This window comes from Ammospiza caudacuta, chromosome 2 (genome assembly GCF_027887145.1).
Source record: "Ammospiza caudacuta isolate bAmmCau1 chromosome 2, bAmmCau1.pri, whole genome shotgun sequence".
Lineage (NCBI taxonomy): Eukaryota > Metazoa > Chordata > Aves > Passeriformes > Passerellidae > Ammospiza > Ammospiza caudacuta.
The window spans coordinates 30,211,010-30,238,045 of NC_080594.1; the positions used below are offsets into that span (position 1 = coordinate 30,211,010).

Here is a 27,036-nt window from a genome sequence, read left to right on the forward strand (position 1 = left end):
AGAAAAAACTCTGCTGTAAAAACTAAGTGAAAATCCTTGCTGAAACTGGGACACTGGGAAGGCTGCAGAGGTACACAGGGAGAGACACACGTGCATGTGTTCACTGCTCTCAGAAACATCACATCAGCAACAAGCAAATCCTATTAAACTGCAAGGGCAGTCACCCCACAGCCCCACACTGAGATCAAGGAGTAGCAATGTTGGGCCATGTGGGATCCAGCACAAGGGGAACTGTGACCCAAGTTATGAGCAGCACGTTCTTTTCAACTCCTGCTGTCCCTATTATTCTTCAGAAAGCCTCCAGTCAAGTCACCAGCACCTGAAACCATCCCTGTGAAGTGCTAACACCATTTCATGCCCATCCTCAAGAGACTTCCCTCTGAGGTAGGGAAAGCTCTGTAAGTCTCTGACTTACACTTAATGACTGACTTCTTCACTGAGACAGCCAAGACGAAACTCTGATAAGCAACAAGGCCATGAGAAAACTGGCAGCATCACTGTGAAATAGGCTACAAAGTAGAGTCAATATGGAAACTGCCACAGTTGGAAGGACAGAAAAAAACTTTCTAGAGACCAAGGGCTTCCAGCCTTCCCATGGATGCCCCAAGGATGGGTGTCTGTCCAGGCTATCAGCACCACAGCCAACAGTGGCCCCTTAGCCCCTGCACTGCTCCCTGCAGCTTTTGCTGGACCAAACATCACCCAAGAAGATTGGTCAAACACGGAGGCTTTTTCTTAGGCAAGCTGCTTGTGCTTACACTGGTGTGTCCTTGTGGGTCCCCTGCCTCATTTCTGATTTAACACAGCCTAAACAGAAGGGGAACAAGAGATAATTATGTTGTGTGGACAATCAGTGAGGAAGCTGGGTGCTATTTCCCCCAACATCCCTCCTGACCTGTTAGCTTATGAAGTGTTGCTTGGAAGATACACCTGTCAGAACCACAATCCCCCTGCCAGCAGAGGAGCAGTATATAAAATGAAGGGGAAAATGAAGCAAACAACCTCTGCTGTGCTCATGAGCAATGGCACACCCCATTCCTACACGTGTAGTCTTGGGGAACCAGGCTCAGTCACCACCACTTCTGCCAGAGCAGAGCTTCCCTCATGTCCCCATGGCTGACAGCACAGACTTGGCAGCATTTGCAGCCCAAAGGCAATTCTGTGATTAAGAAACAAGGGAAGTGACCATTGATTTCCTATAACTCCTAAATAAGGCTGGGTAACATTTTTCAGACAGAGACCTAATTCACTAGGAAATGCAATTTGAGGTAGACCAAAACTATTTGGAAATTTGTGCCTAGTTCAGGGAACAGCTTTGATTCCAAAATGATTTCTAAGATGAAGTGAACTCTTTTCCCTCTCTTATTTTTAAATATATTTCATGAGGTTATGTATGTAAGCTTGAAGGTCAAAGAAAGCAAAATAAAAACATGTTTTGGTAAGTTTAGCAACTTTGTTTGCCCAGCAATTTTTTTCTGCTGGAAATAAAACATGAATTTCAACTGACCTAAAATGCAGTTTTTGAGTTGTGATTCAGCTAGGAAATTAAAAAAACAAAACCAAAAAGTTATTCCAATGGCTTTATTCCTATAACATTGTTATTTGGTGTCTAAAGCAACCTATTCTTCTAATTCTTTCATCTCCTTCCATCTGGCTCTTTGTGACTGTGTCTGGAAATAACGAAGAACTGTTGCAGACATCGCTCTCCCTCTCTCTGCAACCATGGAATTTTTTCCTGTCTAGTTGGGAAGACTTTGACTCCCATGGCTCGACTTTCAAAAACAAACAAACAGAAAAATAAAGCCACATCTCCATTTGGTGGTTATGAGAACCCAGAGAGATGCTGCTTCAGGGGAGGCATCCCCTCCTCTGAGCCACTCCAGCAAAGCAGTGATTTAATGAGGCAGCTCCCAGCTAAACTGTACCAGGGCCGCAAACCCTGCTCTGCTCTGCTCCCCTCTCAAACACTCGGTCCTGCCGCATTGCTTCTCATCCTTCAGAGCCCCGTGCCTGCCTCCTGAGACACACAGTGAGTGCTGCAGCTGTCAGCAGAGGAGGATATCATTGCCCTGCTGGCACCATCCAAACCCAGCTGGGCAAGCTGATGGCCATCAGGAGGTTTGCATGCAGAAACTTAAATGGGAGGCTGATATGTGCACTACATGTGCCTGGGGAAGCAGAGTGCACCCAGGACTCGTGCAGGGACAACACGGCACTGCCTCCAGCTGCAGAGCAGGTGCCTGGGTCTTCCCGGCTCTCCTCCCCTGATGGGTAATTTCAAGAGACACTGCCATGACCTCTACACACACCCAGAGGTGGCTCAACTTGCAGAGACGTAAAGGACCTGAGTACATCACTGCAGTCACTTAAACACAGGGTTTTTGAACTCCACCAGCCTGTCTCGCCCCAAACCAGTAAGGGTAAGCAATCAGTGCCAGACACATGTGATGACAAGAATCTGAGCACTTGCCCATCTCACCTTTCTCCCTGCCCCAGAGACAATGATGAGGCATCAGGGACTTGCTATGAGCTTCAGTCATGACCTGGGCGAGAAGGAGAGGGCTCCAAGACCTGCTAGTGACCCCAAGGCTCTCCATGCCTCCTGCAGCCTGCGTTCCTAGAAGAGGGATCACTGCTTGAATCACCTCCAGCAGCATGAACTATTCTCTAATACTTCCTGAGCCCTTCCCAGGACGTTTTGCTTTCTGCCCTGTGGCCTGGCTGGGCTGCATTTCAGAGATGAAAGGCTGGGAGCGCACACAGATGCCGGCATCCTTACGCATTCCTGGCTCAAAAGTTTTCCTCGAAGCAGCTGCAGCTGCACTGCCAGGGAGGAGCAGCTGCCTCCCAGCCCAGAGAGAGAGCTGCAAACCCCAGCTTGCCAGGTATGCTGCAAGAGCCCAGCACAGACCCCTCTGGCTTTGGGACCAGCTGTGACCCCCTCGGGCCCCCAGCTAGCCCAGCAGAGACCAAGGCAGCTTTCTTGCTTTCCCTGAGAGTTACAGCTGCCTTAAGGAGACGTGGTGCAAAATGTTGAGGCCATGATGCTATCAGCACGCAAACTTGCTCAATAAAACATGTGTTTCTCATCTGTTTTGTCCTCATGGCTCCCAGAGCTCGTCACAGATCAAGCATGTGAAGCACCACTGCCCACAGCTGGGAAATGTGTGCTATAGGGAGGGAACCCAAAGAGCACTCGAGGTCTTTGTGTTTGTGCAACACCAAAGCAGTCAGTAGGGCAGGCACTTGGAGGGCTGCAATACAGACATCTGCATACATCCATCTGCCCTGCCCAGCTCTAGCACAAGCCAAACGAAATTCCCAACCCCAGATGCTGAAGGGAAGCTTTTTCATAGTGTCTGTGTGCAGCTCAGCCCCATCACAATGTTACAGGGAGACTCTGCCAGTGGCCTGGCAGAATTTCAGTCCAACATACTGCCCTCTCAGTGGTTCCCACTTAAATTCAGCATTGGTGCAGGAGCTCAGCCCTGACCCTCCACAGCCAGCAAGAAAAGGTGTCTCCCTGAATGATGGCCTCCTCTGAACCACTCCAAATCCAGCCCTTTGTTCTGACAGGATGAAGCTGGCACAGCTCAGGAGATCAGATGGGAGCTCTCAAGGATCACACCACCCTGTGGCACCAGCTGCTGGCAGAGATAAGCTCGGAGCCTGGGTGGAAGCTGTAGCCCTCTCTCTCTCACATAGCTAAGATAGGGAATTATAAACACAACCCTGTCCAAAAAAAAAAAAAAACCCAACAAAACCAACAACCAAACCAACACAAACCCACCAGAATCTGTGGAAGAGTAACCACCAAACCAGCTGGATCCAATGTCTTGGGGAGATCTTGATGCTCTCATGCTCTGTGCATGCAAACCAGAGGCACACCAACAGACAAGTGGCAGAGATCTCTTAGAAAAATCCATGGTATTCCCTTAGCTGGCCACATTCCTTTGTGCAAGGGAGTCCCTGTCAGGGGCTGGCCTGTCCCTGTTGTGAATGCTCTGAAAAGCAAGGTCCTTGCAGTTGCTGTGTACTATATAGTTTATCATATTGTTTAAGGCAAGTGCTCCCCTATTTCCCTCCCCTGTCATGTCTCAGATGTGAGCTGAATTAATTGCATGTGCTTTTTCTGTGAGTGTATAAACTGCACCACTGCCATATGCACACAAGACAGATTATAGCCAGAAGTGGCTTTTTGTGTGTCTTCTTCACACAGATCCTTTCTCCTAATACTTCCCCAAGACAATTATTTTTTTCATGCCACACAGGCAGTCAAATGGCCCCATTCCCACACCATCTTACTGAAATCACAAGGCAAGAACAGGTGTCTTTTTGCCATCCAACTCCTCACTAATTCATGGCTGCTGTAGGAGCTGTATCTGGCACAGCTCTATCCCTGCATCCCAGTGCTGCTGAACCTCTGGCCCCCTGGCACTGTCCTTTCCACCCTCAGCCTAGCTCTGGACAAGGGAACCCCAGGGAGGAAGAGCAAAAGTACCATTCCAGAGCAGAAATGTGTTGTTTGCTTCACACCACCAGTGCAGCGTGAGGTTTTCAGCAAGGATGCTCCTGGTAATAAACTCAGTCACCTGGAGTGTCTCTCTGCTACACAACCCTTTCTGCTGTCCACAGGCTGTTTAATTTCTCTCTCAAGTGCCAGACTTTCTGTTCATTAGCACTGAACTTCCTCCAGTTGCCAGCAGCTCTCATTGCTCTGTGTTGTCAAACTGTAGTCTGCTTCCTGTCCTGTGTTGTTCCCTCTCATGATTGATTTTTACTCCTGTAACTTTGTCCTTGTGGAAACTTAATTTCCTCAAGGTGCTTGGGCAGTCACAGTCTTTGCCATCTTTCTAATGCTTTGGAGTAAGATGAACTTCAGCCCCCCACTCCCTGCCTGCCCAATGACTTTCCTTGCCCACTTTGCCAGCACACTGCTCCTCCTGCCCTCCAGCACCAGTCCCTAGCACCAATTCTTGCCTTCAATGGGATCACACAGCTGGGATGTACACAGGGCTGGGAGTCACCAAGTCCATCTTCATGTTACCTGTGCTCCCTCTTTGTGCAACTCCATTTACAGGACACTGATTAAGGCTGCTATTTCTGCCTGTCTCACACCCACAGAAAGCCTGGTCTTAAAACTGTCTTGCAGTTATAAACCTTCCCCTAACGTCAAGGCTGACTGTGTTCATGGCTGATTCATCCATATTTATTCACACTGGCATAGGAATGAATAAATTCTATGCTTTTGCTACTCTAAGCATATGACTTCTATACTTAAACAACATATTTCCCTCTCTGGCATTTCATTCTGTTGTCTTGCTCAGCATAAGGGAGGAAAATAGAAAGCAAAACCAGATGTCTGACTTAATAAATAATGCTCTTTTATAAAAGTAATTTCTGTTTAGATTGTTATCAACAATACTTTTAAAGAAACATGAGATCCAAAAATCTCCTGTTACATGGAAATCTGGGGGACAGGCCAAATCAGAGGTGAAAATATGCAGTTTAACACCATTTTATGGTCAGAAGAGGGCAAAGAAAGGTTACAAACCCGAATTTAATATTTTCACTACAATGCGAGTTTAGCTAAGGTTCTAATCAGGACAGTAAGCCATGATCATCAAATTCCCGTTCCTTCCAGAGGAAAAGAATCCTCTGTATAAGATGTGACATGCGAGATTAGGGATGGAGAAAAAGTAGAATGGATTTACTCATGGTTTCAATAGTCTGGGAACAAACAGAACAACATGAGGCAGCTGTAGTTTTGTTTCAGAGAGGGAAAAGCCACCTCCAGAACTGAATCCCCTACTGTTTTGGAGCTGATATCCATTATTGGCCATGCTGTTACCTCAGTGGGCAGCTGAGAGACAAAAGACAGCATTTTGCCCACATTGTAAACCTTCTCCAATAAACCAGGGCTATGTTTCAAATGATTTGTAATTGCCTCTAAACCTGCAATTAAAAATGCCATGCTACAGGCAACAATTGCCATGGGTGCTTGGGATCTCTGCATGTACCTAAGTGCCCATGCACCACAGATAGAGCATGCAGAGATTCCAGGAACAATTCCTAGGACCCAGGGAGGAGGAAGAGGGTAGAGATGCTGCCACAGACCAGCTCATATCTGGCTCTCCCACTTCTTCCTCCTAGCTTTAATTCCCATGGAAAGAAACAAATTTTTTGTGCAGGCTTTTGCAAAATCTCTTCAGCAAGACCACATGTTCATCCTCCTTGTTCCTCGAACAGCCCCTGTGATCCTGCTTCCCAGAAGGCTGGTTAAGCACAGATGGATTCAGACACCCTTGCCAGCCCTTTGCCTCCCACAGTCCAGGCAGGCATTCCATGCTTCTCCCCAGCACAGGGACCTGACCCTGAGGAACTGGAGACCTCCAGCAAATCCTCTGCTGGCATCTCCAACAGAAAGCAGCAGACCACACAGACTTAGCTGTCCTCTCTTCGATGAGGAATGCTCCCTTCTGGGCAAATTTGAGGCTTGTTTTGGGATGCAGAGGATAGAGAAAAAGGGAGGGAGGAAAGCTGCATTGTTGTCTCTCCATTTTTGGCTGCTCTTTGGGTAAATAATGGACTTCTGTCTCCAGGGCTGCTAATCAGCTCTAAATGCCCTCAAAGAAAGCAAACAACAGCACAATAGGAAAGCCCAGAAATAAATCCATTTCATTATAAATTCATTTTGTTTTCATTCCATTTTTCTTACTAGCAAGAAATTTAGGTTAAGCTAAGCACTTTCTTTTCCCAGCAATCTCTGCTGGCTGTCGGCTAATGCAACAGAAAATTAGGCTTTTGACAGTGTAATGGCTTTGTTATGGAAAAAATGCAATTATATTATTTCCCAAGACAAATTCTACAGCGTTAAGTGCCTGAGCAATACAGCATTGTCCTTGAAGCTGTTGGTGAAGGAATTTTACATGAAGAAATAGCAGAATGACCATCCTTCATGGGAGATTCATTTTACTGCATATTTCTCCGTGGCTGAGAAGTACAGACTAGATTTCATAGCAGGGACACAGCCCATATGCCAGATAACTGTGGTACACAAGATTTTGCCTCTATGCTACTTGCAGTTGTGTCACCAGAACTGGAGATTGGAACCAGCTGAAGACTCCTCCACAGCACACAATAAATGATGTCAGCTCATCAGTGTCAGCTCATCTCCCTGCTGGCGTTCCTAACACACTCCTTAGCAATAGCTATGGCTGATAACCTAGGAGAAAGAGTTTAGAGCACCAAATGGGGTGAATTCATAACAGATAGCACAGATATTTCAGTAACCTTCCATGTCTAGGCTAACCCCAGCAAAGCTCCTTGAAGTTCAGCTGTGGACAGGAATACCCCGAGGCAGCAGGAGAAGCCACCAGGGACTGACAGAGCACAATCCACTCCTGAGCACCACAAAGGGAAAAACTGAGGAGCTGCATGGTTTTGGGATGGGCACAGAGGTTGTGCTTACCTTGGGAAATTCAAGAGAGCCAGGCAGTAACAGCAAAACCCCAGGCATCCAAAATCAGAGAACAGGGCCAGTGGTGTCTGCAAGTTCTCAGACATGTTTCAGGGGTTAGCACAGACTCCCAGTAACCAATAAGTAATTCACATGCAGCACCTCTAAGTAAGAGCTAAGACAGTCTAACAGCAGCATAGATGTTGGCCATTTGGTCTCCCTTGGCCCCAAAGTTGGCAAACCCATGCATGTTTAATTTAATAATGCAGACATTGCCAAAGCCATGGCAGAATCTCAGCCACAGCCTGTAAGGAGTCAAGGACCATGATGGGAAATGTAGTAAAGGCCAAGGTAAAGGCACAATTTTCCACACATCTGGAATTTGCAAGACATCCTCATGACTGGAAAATACAAAGACATGCCAAGCTGTGTATTTGAAACAGCAGCTCTATCCCCCTCCAACTTTACTTGGGTTTGTACTTCACACCCTGACCTCCTCTAAAGGTCCTCTGGGGAATGGAGAGCAGCTGAGCCAGCAGATTCACAGAACTCAAGGTGTTGTTGAATGAACACACACTGTTATGGGTGTAACAGGTAGCACCCAATGCTTAAAAGCAGCCTGACACTTTTTCTTATGAAAATATCTTTTCCACTGCTGAGAACTTTGCCAGCACTGAACTGCTCAGGTTGAAATGTTTCCATGTCAGAATTTTGCCTTAGGGTGACTTTTCCTTTTAAAGTGTCAACAGAAAAAGGTCAATGGTTTCTAAGAACAAGATTAAGTTGTTTTGTCCATGTCTGAGGAATTGTTAAAGTTGTGCTCAGAACACAGAGCAGACCTCAGCACCTCTGCAAGAGGCTGGATTTGGTGGAAGAGTCAGCCTGGTGCCTCTTGCTTGTGAGGAGACAGCCACATCTCTCAAGGACCATAGCAATTTAGTATGTATTTGTGGAAATCACCAATTTACACACAGTGACCATTCTAGCACCTTTTTACTTCTAAAACTTCAGTCACTGCTGAGAGCAATCTTTCCCCTTACAGCTCACTGATCCACTGATCCAAATTACATTGCTCAAACATGAGCTAAACAGGAATGCCAAATGAGCTCTCTCCTGGGATTGCAGGATTTCACAGGCATCTGCTGCTTGGGGGACAGCAAGGAGCAATGAAATGAAAGGCAGGGGGGCTACATCTCCCTTCCAGGTCATCCATCATTACTGCCAGCAAGGCTGAGGCCAGAAGCAAACAGGACAAATAGTACAAGGGTGAAGAACTGAATCAGCAGATGGTTTTCATAGAAAAGGCAGGCTCAGGACATGACTGATAGCACAGAGAAGAGGCTGGCAGGTAGGGCATGAGCATCCCCTGGAGCTAGAGTCCCCTTGGGACCTGAATTGTGTGGCAGCTGATCCCAGTGGGTGCTTTATGCTCCCTCATCAGGCAACCACATAGTGGGATGAAGCCCAGGGCCTGAATGAGTACAGCAGCAGTCTGAATTCACAGGTACCACAAACCCTTTGTCTGTGAAGATGGCTGAGCTACTGCTGCTCTACTCATGAAAATTCCCGCTCAGTTACTGGGTAAGCAAGTACTGTGGAGCCAAGCACGAAGATCATGTCTGACATTTCATCTTTTCTTATTTTATTTTCTCAAAAGAGAAGCATAGCCCTGTGCTCTCACCGTACAGTCAGTAGTTGTCACCACATCTCTAAGACAGAGAATGAGATGACTTTATTTGCTTGTCTTTGGTTAAAGCAGGAGAGATGGAGTAACAGCCTACTTACAGAGGTTTGACAGCTCCTCAAGTAATTAAGCAGCAAATTAAGCAGCAAAAAGTCTGGTTTCAAATGATAGCACCTGAGTGGATGGAATGAAAACCTGTCAAGGGAGGTTAAGGTTAGATATTTGGAAAAGGTTCTTCACCCAGAGGGTGTTTGGGCACTGGAACAGGCTCCCCAGGGAAGTGGATACAGCACCAAGCCTGACAGAGTTCAAAAAGTGTTGGGACAATGCTCTAGGGCACATGGTGTGACTTTTGGGGTGTCCTGTCCAGGGCCAGGAGTGGGACTCCATGATCCTTGTGGGTTGCTTCCAGCTCAGGGTATTCTATGATTTTAAATGCTTGAATGGGCTGAGATAGATGATGCAGCAGACAGCAAAATAAAATTATAGATGCTCTGTACCACAGAAGAAAAAAAGAATGAGGAATAACAAACCAACTGCAGCCAGACCTCAGCACTACAGGTCCCAGGTGTCTTCTTCCCCAATACCAGAATAGCACTCACCTACAGGAATTCACTCCAAGAAGGGCCAAAGTCCTTCTGGGCAGCCAGGTCTCGCCAACACAAGGCACCAACTTCAAGTGCCATTTGCCCTGATCACACAAACAGCAGCCACACAAGCAGCACATATCTTCCCCCTCAAAATATAATTTTTTACAGCAGCTGGAGCTGCAGCTCAGCAGATTTACACCTTAGAGCTCAGGAATATGGGATAGGGGGGTATCAAAGGCAAAATAAAGGTGGTAAAAAAGATACATGACAAGGCAATGGTCTCCACAAATGTGACGGATACCTGCACAGCAGCAATTCCTCCCTGAGCAACAAAGGTGATTGTGCCACACTTTGGGAAATGTCCCAGAAACCTAGAAGTTTATAGTAGCAGCAGAAGCCAAAATCTCTGCACAGACAGCAGATCTCCAATTACCAAAGCCAGGTCAGTTGGCTTTGCAACAGGTTATTTCTGTGGGGGTTTTTTGCTTTCTCATTTAGTAGTAACATTTTTTATGTTTCTCTGTTTTCCCATAGAACAGCAAGAAGCCAGACAGAGTGAATTTCTGGTAGCCTCCCTAACCAGAGGGAGTGTCTGTGATGCAACTTGGAAACACAACCCTAACCATGCTTTAGACCACTGGGGCTCCCAACTGCTACTCCTTGAATCAGAGGTGACACTGCCGATGATCTGAGCTTGGCTTTTCATCCTCCTGGGAACCATATGAAGATTGACATTCCACTTTTAACCTTTTGTATCCAGCCTTGCATGCCTCCCTTTAACCTCCTCCCTCAAAGAGAAAAATCATCTGATCTGCTTCAGTTCTTCTGCCAGGGGAGAAGATTCCTCCAAACAGCCTGACATTCACAGATGTTGGAAATGCTTAGTGATACAGAAAGGAAACAAAAGCCTTCAGCCTCGCTGGAAACCCAGCCCACAGCATCAGCCTAACACTGCCTGAAAATATCCTCTCTGATCTGAAAAGCTAAGCTCCACAAAGTGAGGGCAGTGTCCACGCTCTCCCTTTGCAACACTGCAGAAATGGCCAAGTTAATCTTTCTCCACAAACCTCCTTGTTTGTGGAGCCATCTAGACACCAGAGAAACGTGTGTGGCAGGCTGAAACTTGGTGTTTTTCATACTTTATGTCAAAACCAAATCAAAGGCAGGGGAGCACACTTAGTTTGGACATATTTTAAGTTAAACAAGCATAAAATATTTGGCAAACTTCCCTTGCTTAATGCAGTATAAACAATTTTGGTATTCCACAGAAAATTTCCCATTTAATGAATGCAGTGAGAAGGTCACACTATTCTTGCAGTCTTCATTAAGCATGGGACAGCCCCAGCTTCTGCCACAACTTCAGCAAAGTCCATGTATGACATTAAGTGGCTCATTTGCAGCTGGGACTGCACTGGGAAGTGAGAGGAAACATCCCTGTAGGATGGTAGGTTCTCCTGCAGAACCCAAGTGAAGGCAAGCCAATTTTTGCCATTACTTTCTGAGGGGAAAAAATAAACTCTGATAGACACAAACCAGAGGCAGACTAAAGGTTTGAGAAGGCAGCCTCTGGCAAATCCAACTGCAGCAGTTTAAGACATTAGCTTGCACAGCTGTCTGCCAGCCTTGGCTGTCCACCTTGTTGGCTAGCCAGAATTTACTGCTCCTCTAATAAAGTCAGCAGAAAGAAATACATGCTTGTGCCTCAGCCACTACAGTTTGCAGCCCAGTGTATTAGACTGCCTTGCTGATGATTGGTGAGATCCCAGACTGCACATGGAAGGAGGGAAAGAACAGATAAGAACAGAACAAAATGTCTTCCTTGTCATGAAGGGCTTAGAAGAGACTTGAAAGAAAAGAGGCAAATAAAGGGGCTAAAGAAGTAAAGAAAGATGTTTATTCTACAGAATTGATGCAGCATTCTTTGCTGTTGAAAAGGTTGGTTGGGCTATCTACTGCTCCCCATGGGGGCAGGGAGCTGTAGGTGCAAAAGATAAAGCCAGGTCTGCCAGAGTTGTCAGCACTGCTCATGCTCCCCACCAGCTCAGAGCCCACTGTCAAAGCAGGAGCATCCTCCACCACCTAACTGGGTACAAGGAAGCCCTCCTGACCCTAATACTTGCACTACTGACACCACCCTCCCCTTCCAGGGCTCCCCTCCAGGAATGACATCACCTGAATGTATAAGCAGTCTATTTTTACAATTCCCAGGGCAACCAGGCCCTCTACTCCTATGCAGAGCAGATTTCAGAGGTAAAATGCAATGTGTTGAAAGAAATCAAGACAGGAAATTTAGAAAGGACAATAGGTTTTCTTTTTTGACAAAGATTTAAGAAAACCCAGGAAATTCACACACCCAAAGCATTTATTAAAATATATCCCTAGAGCCAGCTTTGACTAAGCATGCCAGGAAATCACTGGTAACCTTTGAATACTAAGAAAAAAACCTTAAAAGTACATATTGTATATTGTAGATGTAAATCTCATGTACTGGATTGTCCCACTTGCTTTGTTAAACAAAGCTACACTAGACACTGTCTGTACTAATGTGCAGGCTGTAGGAAATCTAATAAGATAACATGATCAGTTTCACCCAAAATTATGTTAGAAATAGCATGTGATACTGTAGCAATGTATTGAGCCACAATTAACCAATGTAAGGTGCTGCAGGCCATCTGGAAGTTTTGCAATCACTGAAAGTCTAATACTGTGCAATGAAAGGTTCAGGAACTCAACAAGGAACATTTTGAGGTCTTGGTTTGTTTTGTAAAGAAAGCCAATCTTGCTTTTCAGCTCCCCAATAAGTTGGGTTAGCTCAGTTTGAGATAACCAAAAACCAAACAAACAAAGCCAAAAATACCCACTGACAAAACCCCACAACCAAAAGAAGCCCCAAAAGTTCCTTACTGAAGGTCTAACAGCGCTCCTAGAATAAAACTCGCCAAGTCCAAAGTCTTGCCCCTGTCCTTCCCTGCCAAACACCCAGACCCTGTGAGGGTGTAGGCACATCAGGTCAGACACAGGTAAGATACTAGCCCTGGAAAGTCATCTCACCAAGCTGAAGGGATGGTGTGTCTGTGCTCCTTTAGCCTATGGCAAAAGCAAGATATGGTAAATAACCTTAGCCTGTAATGAAAGATTTACTGCAATCACAACACCCAACAACTTCATCACAGCCTAGGCAAGTCCAGCTGCTGCTCTATGTTCCTCCTTGTGTTTTAAGTGCTCTTCTAATTAGCACTTCTAATTCCTGAGCCACTTCAATGCATTAACTCACCAAAGAGAAGCCAAGTATCTTACTATGAACATGAATGTCTTCCACATTGGTGCTGGTCTTTAAAAGCCTGTCCCTCATGAGGCCTTGACACCAATTCTCACTTATTGGGTGAACTACAACCCTTACCCACGCATGTCTTACTTGCTTTTGCCCTTGGCAGCCCTGACACTGTGAAACACATACCCAAACACAGTCTAGTCCCAGCAATGAACCTTTATACAAGAAGCCTTAATGTTTCAGTCAGCACCATAAAGTCCAGGGTGTGGATGAAAATCAAGTCTCCAAAGGGGCACTGTTTGCAGCTGCCTCCTTCTCCCCTTTAGCAATGAATACCTGCTCTACAGCAAAGGTATCCCAGCTAGTTGTGGAGCAGTTCCTGTCAAGGTGCTGCAGCTCCCTGCTTCGTGTCCCATGGGAAAGCTGCCCCATGTTCAGTTACAGTGCACACTGTGCCATAAGCACTGCAGGCAGCCACGGCCACACTGCACTTCAGCTGTCCAAGCCTAAGCCTCCAAGTCCTTTGATACAGCAAAACACAATTGACTTTCATGAGCCTCATATCTCCAAAATGCCAGGATGCCAACACAGCCCTGCTATAAGGGATGCTGTTCTTCCAGTCACATCAATGTTCCATTAAATCTTGTTCCTTCACCTTCTCATATGTCATCAAACACACCAAGCAACAGTTTGTGAAACACATGCTTTATACCTCTGCATAATCCATACATGGACTTCACCATGTTTCCTCATCTTAGCTGAGTTTTGAATCTTCATCTGAGCCGACATTTTACTTCCTTCCCTCCCCACTTCCCTGTCGGAAACCATTCAACTGCAGAGAGATCAGACTACGATAACACTGGGACCCCAGCCAGCAGTATGCAGTGTGCCTGGCTTTTAACAGCTAAATCCTATAAAAAATAATGATGCAAATATGAGCACTCCTCCCCAAGACATCCTAATGCTCTCAACAACCTCTTAGGAACACATAATGCTGCTGGATGGGACAGAGACTGAAAGGAACTAATTTGGGACTCCTGGTACTTACTGTGTGAACACCTGCTGGCTAAACAAACAGGCCTAGGTATGAAAGCTGAGAAAGCTGTATGCACACTTTCCACTACTGTATCAGAGAGCTGCTTCCTGAAAGCAGGCATGAACTGCACTGCATTATCACCTAAATGTGGTCATGGGGTAGCAAGCTCTTCTTTAAGAATCTTACATGCTGACACAGGATGAGGAAAATTCTACCAAAACATCCACCTTGAAGTAGGCTCAGGCCACTATCATCATTTAGGAAACTAACTCCCTGTTCCCCATGAATGTTAGATACATTATCTGTCTTCAGCACTAATCCAATGCCACATGAGAAGTCTGTGGGAAGCCTTGAAAGCCCTGCCAGGTAAGCCCATCCTCACCTTCCACCAACTGCAGTTGTTCCATGACTGCAGTTGTTCCATGACACTATCCTGCCATGCACTGCGTGAGCAAGGACACAAAGTCCTTCTCACACAGATTTAAGCTGATAAATGCTTCTGCATCCACCCTTCAGTCATGGTACCTTTGTCCTTGAGTACATCACCTAGTGTCCTCTGGAATTTGCCTCTGCAATAAATGAACACTTAACAAGCTCCCCATTCCAGAAGGGGACCATGGGCAATTGTCCTGTGGGGAGGTGGAAATCCCCTCTCACCTGGTGACAGGTGCTGCTGGAGGCTCTGAAGGAGAGGTTTTATGTGAGAGGAACCATGGGGACAGACCACAGCTTCTCTGAAAAAGCATTAAGGCTCTCCTCCATCCAAAAGACAAAGCAGCCAGCAAAGGGCTTCTGTCACAGGGGCTGTAGGGAATGTGTTGGGGCAGAGAGGGAGGGCATCTCTTTTGCACTCCCTGTGCTCCATTGTCCAATGTTTTCTCTCATGTCTGTAAAGATAAAAAATTAAAAACTATGCTCACCCTCTTCCCCAACATCCAGAGTTATTCTGGGGGCAGAGTTCAGTTTTCAGCTGCCTAAGGGCAGAGAAAAAAGAAAAGGAAGCACAAAGACAAAGCGGCACAGGAGATGCTCACCTTTCTTCAGGGCAGCTCACAGGCAGATCAACTCACATACTCTGTAACCAAATCTTTAGATGCATGTCTGAAGGAAGTGTGGCTACAAGTCTAAAAATCACAGCCCTGAGAAACAGGGCTTTGTTGCATCTTGCCAGACTTTTATTAAAAATTAGTTTCAAGCTTGCAGCAGAGCACAGGGTGAAAGCATCACCTTAGGAAAGGGAACTATCATCACCGACAAAAACAACTTCCAACTAGCTTGCCCACAGAAAAAGTGCATGAGCTTTCTTTATCTGACTGCCTCTGCTGCCCAGTAAAGCCTGCCATGCAGGAAGATGCCTTAAAGCTATGAAAGCACAAACCTTCAGCCTCGCCCATTTAGTCTTTCCAAGATGTGGACCAGAAGGGATCTGAGGCCAAGAAACACAGCCAGCTTTCCACTTTCTCTCAGAGAAGAAAGAAGTCCAACATCCCTACTTAAGGACAAAAGTTAAAGACAAAGAGAGACCGTGCTCAGGGCACTGGCTGGGGAGCACAGGAGCCCCAGCAAGCTTCAGCTGAGGCTGCCTGAGGACAGGCTCCAGCTGGCTGAGGTGCTGCAGTTTGGCTGCTTGCCTCCTACAGGACACAAGCTGTGCTGAGCACACCTCCTGGCCCCCAGACCAGTCAAATCTCACCTGTGAAGTTAAGAGGGTCAGAAAGCCTCCTAATATTGATCTTTAACTTAAGCCTGTATTTTAGGAAACTCAAACCCAAGGCTTTAGCTGGAAACAACAACAGCACATTTGTGTACTAAGGGATCACCCCCATTGTGAAAACTTCACCAGCTGTGCCTCCTGATGATGTGTGTGCTAATGTGTATAAACTCCCTAGTAGTAAATCAGGGCTTGTAGTGGTTTTGCCCTTCTTCTTTTCACAATTTACATTGCCCAGTATTTATGGATTCCCAGTAACAAGCGGGAATGTGCCCTGTCATCACAGAGTGAGGGAGCACACACTGGCAAAGGGATGCACTGCATGGAGACCTGGTGCTGAGCAAGAGATCAGGAAACTCACCTTGCCAGGGGATGGCTTGAGGAGCTCAGACTGTTCAGTTTGCCAAAGACAAGACTGGGAGCAGTCCTTGTACAGACCACAGTTACAGCAGCAGGGAAGAGACACACTGGACTAAAGGCTTCTGCTTTTAGTGGATTAAACAGAAGATTCAGCATCTGTAGATCAAGACTAGACAAATGCAAGCCAGAAATGAGGTGTAACAGCATGTGGGTAATTAACCACTGCAGCAACATACCAAACACAGTGGTATTTTCCATTTGTAGTAATTACTTAATCAAGACTAGATGTTTTTAAGACACATTATAGAGTCCAGAGCAAATGGAATGAATTAAAAAAACCTAGATATATGGGCTGCATTGTGCAAGAGGGCAGAACTAAAGCACAATAGCTCCTTTTGGTCTCACCATCTACTAATCTATGGGGAAAATTGCCCCTTTTAGTGTCAGTGGAGTTGGAAGACAGTCATATTTTTAGCAACAAGACATTCTGATGTTTACATGAAATAGCAATAATAATACATTGTGTTACACCCACACCTCTAATCTGAAATTCTCTAAGCTCTTTACCATCACTATGTCAGCAAGCCTGACAACTCACTGGCTGATAAATTGGCATTATCATCCCCCTTTCATCCAGCTTGTGCTTTTTCAGAGTAGCTAATCATCTGCTTACCATTTACATGGGAAACAGAACACTCAGGCTACCTGCCGTCTTACTTTTAAGCCTTTTGGTGACAAAATGGTCACATTGAGGATGCTGTCAGAGTGGAAAGCAGCTCAGCACACAGAACTGACCAGCAGCTGCCTTACTTCAGATGCTCATCCCCAATACAAACTTTAGAGCATTCAAAAACTATATATAAACTTCCCTAGGAAAATTCTGCCAACAAAATACTTTTGAAGAGCAGTAGTCAGCAATTAAAGTGTTAAAAACAAGAGAGAGAGAAAAAGAAAGAATGCTTCCTAGTTGTTTTAACAAAATTTTCATATACGACAGACAGACAAAAAAAAAAAAAAAAAAAAGAAGAAAGGAGTAATTTCCATTAGTTTCCATGACAACCAATGGAAATCACTAACCCATCTTCTCTCCCTTGTCAACCTCTGGCAGACCTGTCATGGAAAGCAAGGGACTATGCCCTGTGTAAGGTTCTCTGGTGAACCAGAACATTAGGAAATCTACATTGTCATAATGTCAAGTGCTCCCCTTATAGCACAGCTCTAGGGTTTTTCCTCTGAGGTGTTAGGGGATGGAGAGGTGCTTACTGCTTTCCTGTGAGAGCAAATGTACCCCAGAAGTGCAATCCCCTCTGAGAGACCCCAGCTCTCCTACTTTATGACCTGCTTCATTCTCTCTCTGGCTTCATCAAACATTCAGCCACCTCTGTGGTTGGCTCACACCTTGAAGGTGGCCCATATTAAGCCCTTTTTGCACATCTTTACTGGCTGGCAAGAAATTGCTGTATCAACCAGTAACTCTGGTCTACATTTTTTCTCCCTATTTCTTACTGTTGTTATCGTTGCTGGCAGGGAAAATTATGCTCAGCAATGCCTGCTGCACCTTCTACATGAGAGCTTTTAAACTTTTCTTAACAAGAATGCATTCAGCTTTATAAACCCTGCTATGAGGCACGGCACCATCATTATTCTTGTCTTACAGATGTGAGCACCACATCTTAGAGGAATAGGATGCCTTGCCCCAAGCCTAAATACAAATCATGGCATCATGCTAAGAGTGAGGACAAATTGGTCTGCAAAGAGTCTGTTTGCATTTTCTTGATGCCCACAGGCTCTGACAGTGTTTGAACCACAGATGCTCAGAGTCTGCTGTAGTCCCTCCACCCTGCCAAAACCCCACAGCAAATAAATATTAGCCTGAAACAAAACCAAAACACCCAAACCTCAAATAGTTGTCTCTGTTTAATGCTGGTTTACTGTTGACCTTGCATCTGCAGCCAGGATGGCCTAACTCACCCCAGCATCTGGATGTGTGCTGCTGCACTGCAGAAGAGCTTGGCAGTGATTTGTGAGGAGGTGTTAACATCCAGCTGTTCCCCCATCTCTTTTGGTTTTCACATGCACAAAGCCAGGAGCAGCCTAGGCATGGTGCTGGCACTGTGCGAGTTCAAGATTTTCACAGACCACAGTGAGATTTAATACTCACCCAGCAAGACAGGAAATCCACAAATAATCCATATCCACTGCAAATTTTGCTACATCCTCCATTCTCCCATCCCAGGTCTGGTTTGCAGGAGTTACCAGCAAGTAACAGGACCGGGCACAGTGGCTCTGTGCACATGGGTGTGGGTGCACACGAGGTGCAACAAACCACATTTTGTGCCCCCTGATTAGCTCTGCTTAGGCTCAGTTTCCTCCATGACACCCTCCTGGGTGACTGCACACAGCTCTGAGCGCCAAAGAGGAGAAGACAAAGCACCGACTTCAAAGTTGAGCAACAATAAGTTGTTCCACAAACTGCTTCCCACAGATTCCTTCTTGAGGCTGATGGCATTTAGTGCCTATGAAGGTATGAACTACAGTCACTGGGGAATGCTCATAAATTTCTTCTCTGGCCTGCAGCAGAAGCTGATCTCACACTCAAGCTTTTCCCTCCGGTAAGGCAGTAAGCACTGTAGCACCGCACCTACTTTTACAAAGCTTAGAGCAACACTGTATCCTGTAGGAAATTACCATGCTTCACTAAACACGACTGAAACTGGCCGTTCAGTTTAAAAATTGCTTGAGAAGGTTCAAAGGGGACACCAAACAGAGAATCAGATCCCATACATCTGTTTCCTTTCCTGCATTGACAGGAGGAGGGGAGCTACAAGGAGATGAAAAGAGGTATGCTGAGCACTGAGCCGAGGGGTCCCATAAACCGGCTGTGTGTACAAGGTGGAGATAATGGCACAGGGGAGGCACTGATTATCATTGAACAGGGGGGTGCAATTAGGAACACTGGGACAGAATTAAATAATTAATGGTCTACTTACTCACAGAAGAGGACCGTGAAGATAAACTCACTAACTCTGAGATATTCCAGAGCGTAGTATCATTTTTCAAAGAACAGGAGGGGGGCATCTCTTATCAGGGATGTGTGAAACTGGATTTAACAAGACACTTATGGCTATGGTTTGTACAAGCAGCTTCTAATCCCAGGGCATGCAGTGATACCTTGTAGAAAAAACAGTCTGTTTTTCTGGACAAGGAAAGAATATAGAAGTACTCCCTGCTTAACCTGCTCCTCCTTACCCTTACACATCATCCTCTACAAAGGGGTCCAAGCCCCAGTCCTGGGGATGACAGAAAAAGAGCTTTGTGAGAAGCTGAGCCTCTGCTGCAACCTGACTTCTCCATGATCCATCCAGAGGGCAATTGGAGAGGGAGAGAATTGCCAGAAGATTAGGCTGACACCACTCATGTGGCATTCATTGTCTTAGGACTGGAATACCCCAGAGCTTGCATGGTGGAGCAAACACGCTGTCCTCACACAGGAACACCGCAGCTTTGCTGCCAAGCTGAAGGCGATGCCTCCCACATGAATGCTTGGTCCCTTGCCACCCTAATCTTCCAGAGCTCTGGGTATGAATGCACAAACTGCAGACCAGAGCTCGGTCACAACCTTTACAGTTATCCCTGAGGAATTTTACTCACCCAGACAACTAAATGATCCAGACATTGCAAAAATTCCCCAATGAAATCGCTTCCTCCTACATATAGGAAATGAGACAACAATTCCAATCCCTCATACTTACGCTTCCTTGAACATAAACACGAAAATTCAGCCAAAACCGGGAGGGGAAAGAAAGTCCCAGAGCAGCAAGAAGTACATATGCAATGAGTTACATCATGTAGAACGAAAGCTCTTGGCTTCGGGCTAAAATTACCAGTGCTTAAATGGCAGGGGCTGCTCTAGCATAGAGGGGCACCTTCCCAGGAACAGTCCTGCAGATCGATCCATTGTTGGGAAAACAGCAGGCTCTGCTGTCAAAACCATCCCTAGACAACACAGCACTGGAGGCCAACTTATCAACTGGCCAGTGCCTGCCAAAGCCCATCCTGGTGATGGGCACAAATTCCTTGTTCTGCCTCTCTGACACTCAAGCCCCAAAATATCTCACCATTGCAGCAGGGTGACAAGGAAAAGGCAGGCAAGGATAGCAATTCTGATGGCAGGAAGTACACCCAGGCTCTGGGCTCCTTCATTAGGACAAGGTTCACCAGTATATCTCTCCATCAGAAGCAGGTACCTTTGCCAACCTACTCCTGTCACTCCACTCTTGCTTCCCTCTTATCAAAGACTTGAACATCCTCTGCTCCCCTCCCGTGATTTGTAAGACTTAGGACTCATTTAGGTTTGAGTCATACTACTGCCATGGGTACCTCCATAGCAAGTCTTTCCATGACCCCTCTAGGTCTCCTCACAGATACAAAACTAAAGAATTTGTTTCTGGCTATGAAGCAATCTTCAGATCACTTTTTCTTGAAGATTTCCATTGTTGGAAGAAGCTGCTGGAAGCTCTACCAGCATTCATATTCCCAAGGTATCTTGATCCTGTCTCAGGACTCTAAGCAAGAAGCAGAAATGGGATCAGAAGGAACGTGTACTGGCTAGGGACAACCAGCAGTGGATAACAAATAGCTGTCCAAACAGCCCTTCTATGCTTGGACCATAAGTGTGCAAATCCTCTCTTCCTGCAAATGAAACACAGTGGCTCTGTCTTGGTGTTTTTATTTGTTTCTCTCCATTGTTCCTTCAAGCTGGTTTGCTGGTCTTTGCAGTGCAAAAGGGAAGGACTAGAGAGAAGGAACAAGAAAAGCTGGGTTCTATGGAGTCCATTACACTGCCTTAAGGTATTTTGAGAAAGTGGTTAGAGGTCCATCTCTGGGCCAGCAGTTGAGAGAGTACAGCCAAGGAAAACACTGTTTAGCTGTCAAACAGTGGAAATATGGGATTCACTTCCAACTTAAATTAACAAGATACTAAACTCCTCTCCAGTCATCCATCCCAAATCCTTTGCTCTTTCCAAGGTATTTGTCCAAGAGGAGCCTCCAATTTGTTTCTAGCTTACAGGCCTCCTGACGCACTCCAAACAAGGTGCAGACGTCTGCAAGAAATTCCACATTTGCAGACTGGAGCATGAATCTGCTTTTCTTCAACTCTTACAGGTAACCTTCATCTAAAGCACTGCCCCAAGCAGCCACAGGGCCCACACCAAACCCAAGAGGTACACTGTAATAAGTGACAAAACTACAGCAGAGTAGCAAAATTTCACAGCAGCTTATATGAGCTTCACTTTGGGGTAGCTAGTTTGCAAGGCAGAGAAGGGACAGCCACTCATTACTGCTGCCTGGCATCTTCAGCCCAGATCTATATTGAAACACATTTGAGAAAAAGTAGCAAGAAAATGCCACAGACTTGCTGCTTGTGCTACAGTTATCTGTGCTTTAACGGAGCATCGGAGCCTCCAGACTTGTTTATCAGCTGTTTGTTTATTTACTACCAAGGATTTGCAATCAGAACCCCACAGCTGAGAGCAAATACACCCCTGCTCTAACTAGCTCACACCTAACAGTACACAGCTGTGGCAAAACCTACAACTCCTGGTAAAGCCCAGATGTGTATAACCCCTTGTCTACCACCCAGATGCAGCTGTAGAAGGAAGTACACTTCACAGCACAACAGCAGGCTGCTCTTTTTGCTTACTAAACTCAGAGACCACGCTGTGAGAGATAAATCTCTCCAAGGAAATGCTGGTTATTCACAGATTAGCATAGCTATCACAGTAGAGCAGAAGCCAATCTCCCTGCAAAGACAGATGCAACCCAAGTAAACAAGGCATTTCTGAGAACCAATCCCATCTAGCTCACAGGATATGTGGCGGAAACACAGCCTGGTTAATGGGAGTCTCATCAGTCTGGGAAGAGACATCTGGCTGAGATTCGTGACAAACTCTCTTCTGTACAAAGAGAAGCACTCCCCAGCTCATGTAACACCACACAAGAAAGATCAAAGGTGTCCCGAAGCCTCCCGATGGGTAAGCAGCTGTACCAATAACAGCAGCTGGAAAATGCAACAGGAGACTCGGCCATTCCCTTCCTCCTGTGCTGGGAGCAGAGCTGCCTCCTCGGCAGCCCCCAGCAGCAGCCCCCTGTTAATTGCCGGCAAGGAATTTGCACTCGGGCAGATAAAGGCATTCACTCGCACAAAGCAGCTCGGCTCTGACAGCGGCTCCGGCTGAGAAGCAGCATTTGGGTGGCACGCACACGGGAGTGCTACACGACATTGCTGCAGAGCTCATGCCTCACATGCTGCTGCTCAGAGGTTACAGCTCCTACAGAACGGCCAGGGAGGTTGTTCAAACACTCCGACACGGGCACTTGGCCAGTGGCTTCAGCACAATGAGGTGCCTCGGACAGAACAGCTCGGACATCTCCCACACTCCAACTCCTGGGACACAGCACAGCAGCACAGCAGCTGCACAGCAGCTGCAGCACAGCAGCTGCCTGGTGGCACAGCACGCACCTTAAAAAATAGGCTTTGCACTCATGAGCCTTTGCTGTGCTCCCAGGAAAGAATCACTTCTTCTCTGCCTTCCCATTTCAAAGGTGCTTATTGTCTTGAGATGCAATTCCAGCAATGCCTGGTCTGGCACTCAAGGGAAGGATTTCAAGAAGGAAGACACCTATTACTCCAAAACCAGCTCAAGGAGAAAGAATGGATGCAATCTTTCCTTCCACTGAAGATGCAATTGCTAGACTAGACCTGGGAAGTCACTTTTATTAAATTATTTTATGAATGTGTTACTGCTGGGTTGTATTGCACAAAGCCAGTGCCTATTAAAAACAGCCTGAGTTACCCACATAATTGGCACCATGCTGCCTTTTCTGTACACTGTCCTGGCTAAATTATCAGTGAAAGCAGGACTGAACTATTCATAAAGTCTCTATCATTTAATTTCAAAAGGCAAACTTCTTAAAACTGTGGCTTCAGAGCCAAATACAGCTATGTAATTACATAGGAATTACAATTTAAATTTAATCTGTTTCATTTATTAAGACATCAGTTTTTAGGTTTTGTCCATTTCAAAAACGTGGGAAAAGTTTGACCAAGGCAAGCTCCTGATGCTGGCTACACTGTGTGAACAACCCAGTGAGAGGAAGTACACCAAGTCCTGTGAAGACTGTCTGAATTCCCAGCTCCAAATCCCCTGGTGCACTCAAGTACTCTGCTGGCAAAGGGCACAAGTCTTGGAAAGGGTGAAGAGCTGCTCTCCTTACATGAAAAAGCAGCCAAGTCAGATCAAGAGGAAGCACTTAGGTGAGTTAAGCAAACAGAAACCTCTGCCTTCTCTTTCCCCCTTAACATCCCTTTTCAGCTTTTCATATCGAAAAATTACATTTAGGGAAACAGAGGTCAGGTGAAAAAAAATCATCCCAAGGTTACAACAGATGTAGACACTGCAAACACCATGCTTTTAGAAAAGGTTGTGAATTTGCCTCCAGATATTTGTCACCACTGTGTTGCTCAGGGGTTATAGTGCCTCAGATCTGTTTGTACATCTCCTCACAAGAGGGGAGTCGCTTGTTTTCCTCTGCTTGCCCTTTTTAGCCAAAATTTGACAAGTCAGATCAAACCATTTACACATAACTCTTTCCAAAGTCTGGCTCATTTGGCCAGAAATGGGTTAAGGATAGTTCAGAAGAACAGCTACAGGCCCCAGAGATTATTTTGAATGGCCAGAAAACTTGCAAGGAGCAGAAGGCAGGCGAGGTCAGTGACCTCTCCTCTTGGCAAGGCTGGATTCAAGAAAGGACTTGTATCCACAGCTCACACCAACATACTCATGCTGGCATAAACCACTGTGCTAACATCTAAAATTCATGGTGAAAATAACTTTCTTAAAGATTCTGAATGAGGGTTAAGTGAAAATGAAAACAAGAAAACCCCTCACTCTTATTGTGAAACAAGCAACCTGGTGGGATACAGAATGATGCTGGTGTGGAAGTGGTCCCATACACCCCCCTTCAGACCTCAATGGGCAGAGCCAAATACCACCTGGACTGCTCTCCAGTGCTAACTAGGTAACTTACTCCAGCAGGAAGTGAACAACTGATTGACTTTAAATACATTCAACAGACATTTCAAGCCTCTCCTGTGGGATCTCAGCACCTCAGGACTGAGGTGCAGAGGGACCGAGACCACCCTTGGGGGGCTCGGGAGTCCTGGAATGTTGCCAGAAGTGTCTGGTGGCTGGACTTTGATCCTTCACAGGAGACGACACCTGTATGAGGATAGGAGGATTTCACTGGGGTAAATGGTGAAAGGATAAGTTAATTAGAGTGTAAAACACAGGGTTTAGGATTTCTGTACAGGGGGGTCTAAAGAAGTAAGATGGAAGAATTGGGGCGTGTCCTGTTCTTCTTCTTCTTCTTCTCGGCCTCCATCTTCTGTGGTGATGTTGGCACTTTGGGATTGGTTGTTACTAGGGGTGCACTGGTTAATAAGGGTGGAAGGTATTGGGGAAAATTGATAAATATTGTATACGTAACTTCGAGTATAAAGATAGGTGACCGCCCCGGGGGCTCACACTGTGCTCATGGCTGGCTGCTGTGCAGACCTCTGTCGGGCCAAGAGAAAATCTTTTAGATAAACAATTAATAAACACCGAGACCGAGAAAAGATCTGAAGTCTCTTCTCATCCTTTGAAGCGCGGGCTGTCCAAGGCCACCCCGGGCCTTTCCAGGTTACCTAAACAGCCGAGAAACCGACACTCTCCCTTTTCCTCTATTGTGATGGATTCTTCCCAAAAATCACTCCATATGCTTTGGGAGCCCCAGCTGAGAATATGAGTAACTTCACATCTGCAGTATCCCTGTTAATATGAGTGAACAGCCAGCTCATTGAGTCTGACCCAGGAAGAGAGAGATAAAAGGGGCTGTCTGAAGCTGGTGGCTGGCCTCCATCCGAGGAGTACAGTTCACTGTCTATTGCTCTTGTGACTATTACTGAACCAGGCCAAGAAAAGCTCCAAAGTTCTGGCACGCCTCAGATTTTCCAGTCTGCATGAAGTTATGCCAAGAACATTTACTGAAGCAATTTCTTTCTTTCCTTAAAGACTCTAATTATGCACCTAACAATGTTGTAAAGATGAATGTTGTACAAGAACCCCAGTACAACTCAGAGTTTTGCTAACAAAAGGATTAGAAGCTTAAGGCTCAGTGTTAATATTCTGAATGTACTGAAAGGGACAAAGTGCAAGCTGCAGCAGAAACAGAAGGCATAGAGAGGGTTATCGCTTCCAAAATCTGGAAAGGGAAAACCACACAGGAAAATGCCACACTAATCTTACTGAATGCCAGTGATGCAGTAGAGTAGTAACAAGAAACATTTAGAAGTGGGTAACCATCAAAGCTGTCTCTGAATTACAAGCAGCCCACCCCCTAGAAAATGAGGCGGCCTAAATATCCCAGAGGGTGGGATGCTACCTGTGACTGAACTGATATTCACTGCTTGGCAGCTACTAGCACAGAGGAATCAAACTGAACCCCAAAACAAAAGTTGCCTCAAGTGTCCATTTTCCCTGAAACCAGATCCAGACCTCAGTCATCAGTCTCAAGTTTTCCTGAACTTAGGCTGGAATCAAACCAAAACATTCAATGGTTTGCCACTTGGACCATTATCCCTGAAGCCAGTCATAATAATTCATTTATTCACTCAAGCATTAACTGGCTTTTTAAACCAAGTTTTGAACATGATGGCTGTACATTTTTTCTTACTTTCAGTTTGCAGGTGAGACAGAGACATGACAGTACTTACATCTGGGAAGCTATCCAGGTACTACAAATTAGAGAACATCAGGCAAAAAGCAGGATTTAGCACTTCGACAATGTTAGCGACACCAATAAAATCACAAGTGCAGGGCCAAACATATTTTGGCTGTTTCTCTGGGTTACTGGTCCCAGAAGGTTTTACTCAGACCAGTGTCATCATTATTTAACTGTTATTACAATTTTTCTTATGCTATGCACCTCTCCCCTACAGAGGTGTTGGTGTATAATGACCCAAGCTGATTAAGATTTATTTAGGGTTCCTAAGAAAATGAATAAACACGATTTAGCTTATTCAGGACAGTGTTGGAGAGGATGCATGGAAACACTCACTACATGAGTAAGTCATGCTTTGGGAACAATGTGTATTGCAATATTATCGTGTACAGGCAGATGTGAAATGCTGGTCCATACTACAGCTCATTCCCACTCCCCTTGGTTTTCATGACAGCAGCGACCAGAGCCCAGCAGTGCTGGCTACAACCACCCTGTATCATCTCTGCTCCTCACCTGGCCGGTGCAGGGAGTTCACAAAGAGCTTTGCTCAGGGACAGAGAGCAACAGAGATGGGCTCCATCCTAAATCCCATTCTTTACCATAACCCGGGCAGCACAGTCCACGGGTGGGAGGCAGAAAAAGAGGGAACCAGACGTGTTAATGTCTTTTTTTTTTTTTACGTGGAGCCAAACTGCTATGCTCTAGGGTGGGTCTCGCCATCTGGGAGAAACATGTAGGGAGAAAAAATGCAGGGAGGGAGGACGAGCTGCCCCCCAAGTGGGACCGCTTTCCTCCGAAGGCAGGCTCGGCCTCCCTTCCCAGCCCAGCTTGAGTTCATTTTCCTCAAATCACTTCCACATTTCCCCCGCCGTAATTATCAAATATTTTGTTTCTGACTTCACTTTTTAGGGAGGCCGCCGCAACCAGGAATGCAGGCACCGTTTGTTTTCTGTCAAGAGAGCTGGGGGGGTTGCAGCTGGGGGCTTTCAAAGGTTTTCAATGTCATTGCAATGAAAGAAAGGAAGAAAAGAAGAGCGAGGGAAAGAGGGCGCGGAAGAGAGGGAGGGAGGGATGGAGAAAAGGAGGGAGGGAGCTGCCCG

General features: G+C 45.9%; 1 protein-coding gene across 1 annotated transcript in view; it reads right to left on the bottom strand.

Annotated features, from left to right (window-relative positions):
- FSTL1 (follistatin like 1) overlaps positions 1-27,036 on the bottom strand; it is a 53,675-nt gene that overhangs the window by 26,157 nt on the left and 482 nt on the right. The window lies entirely within an intron of this gene.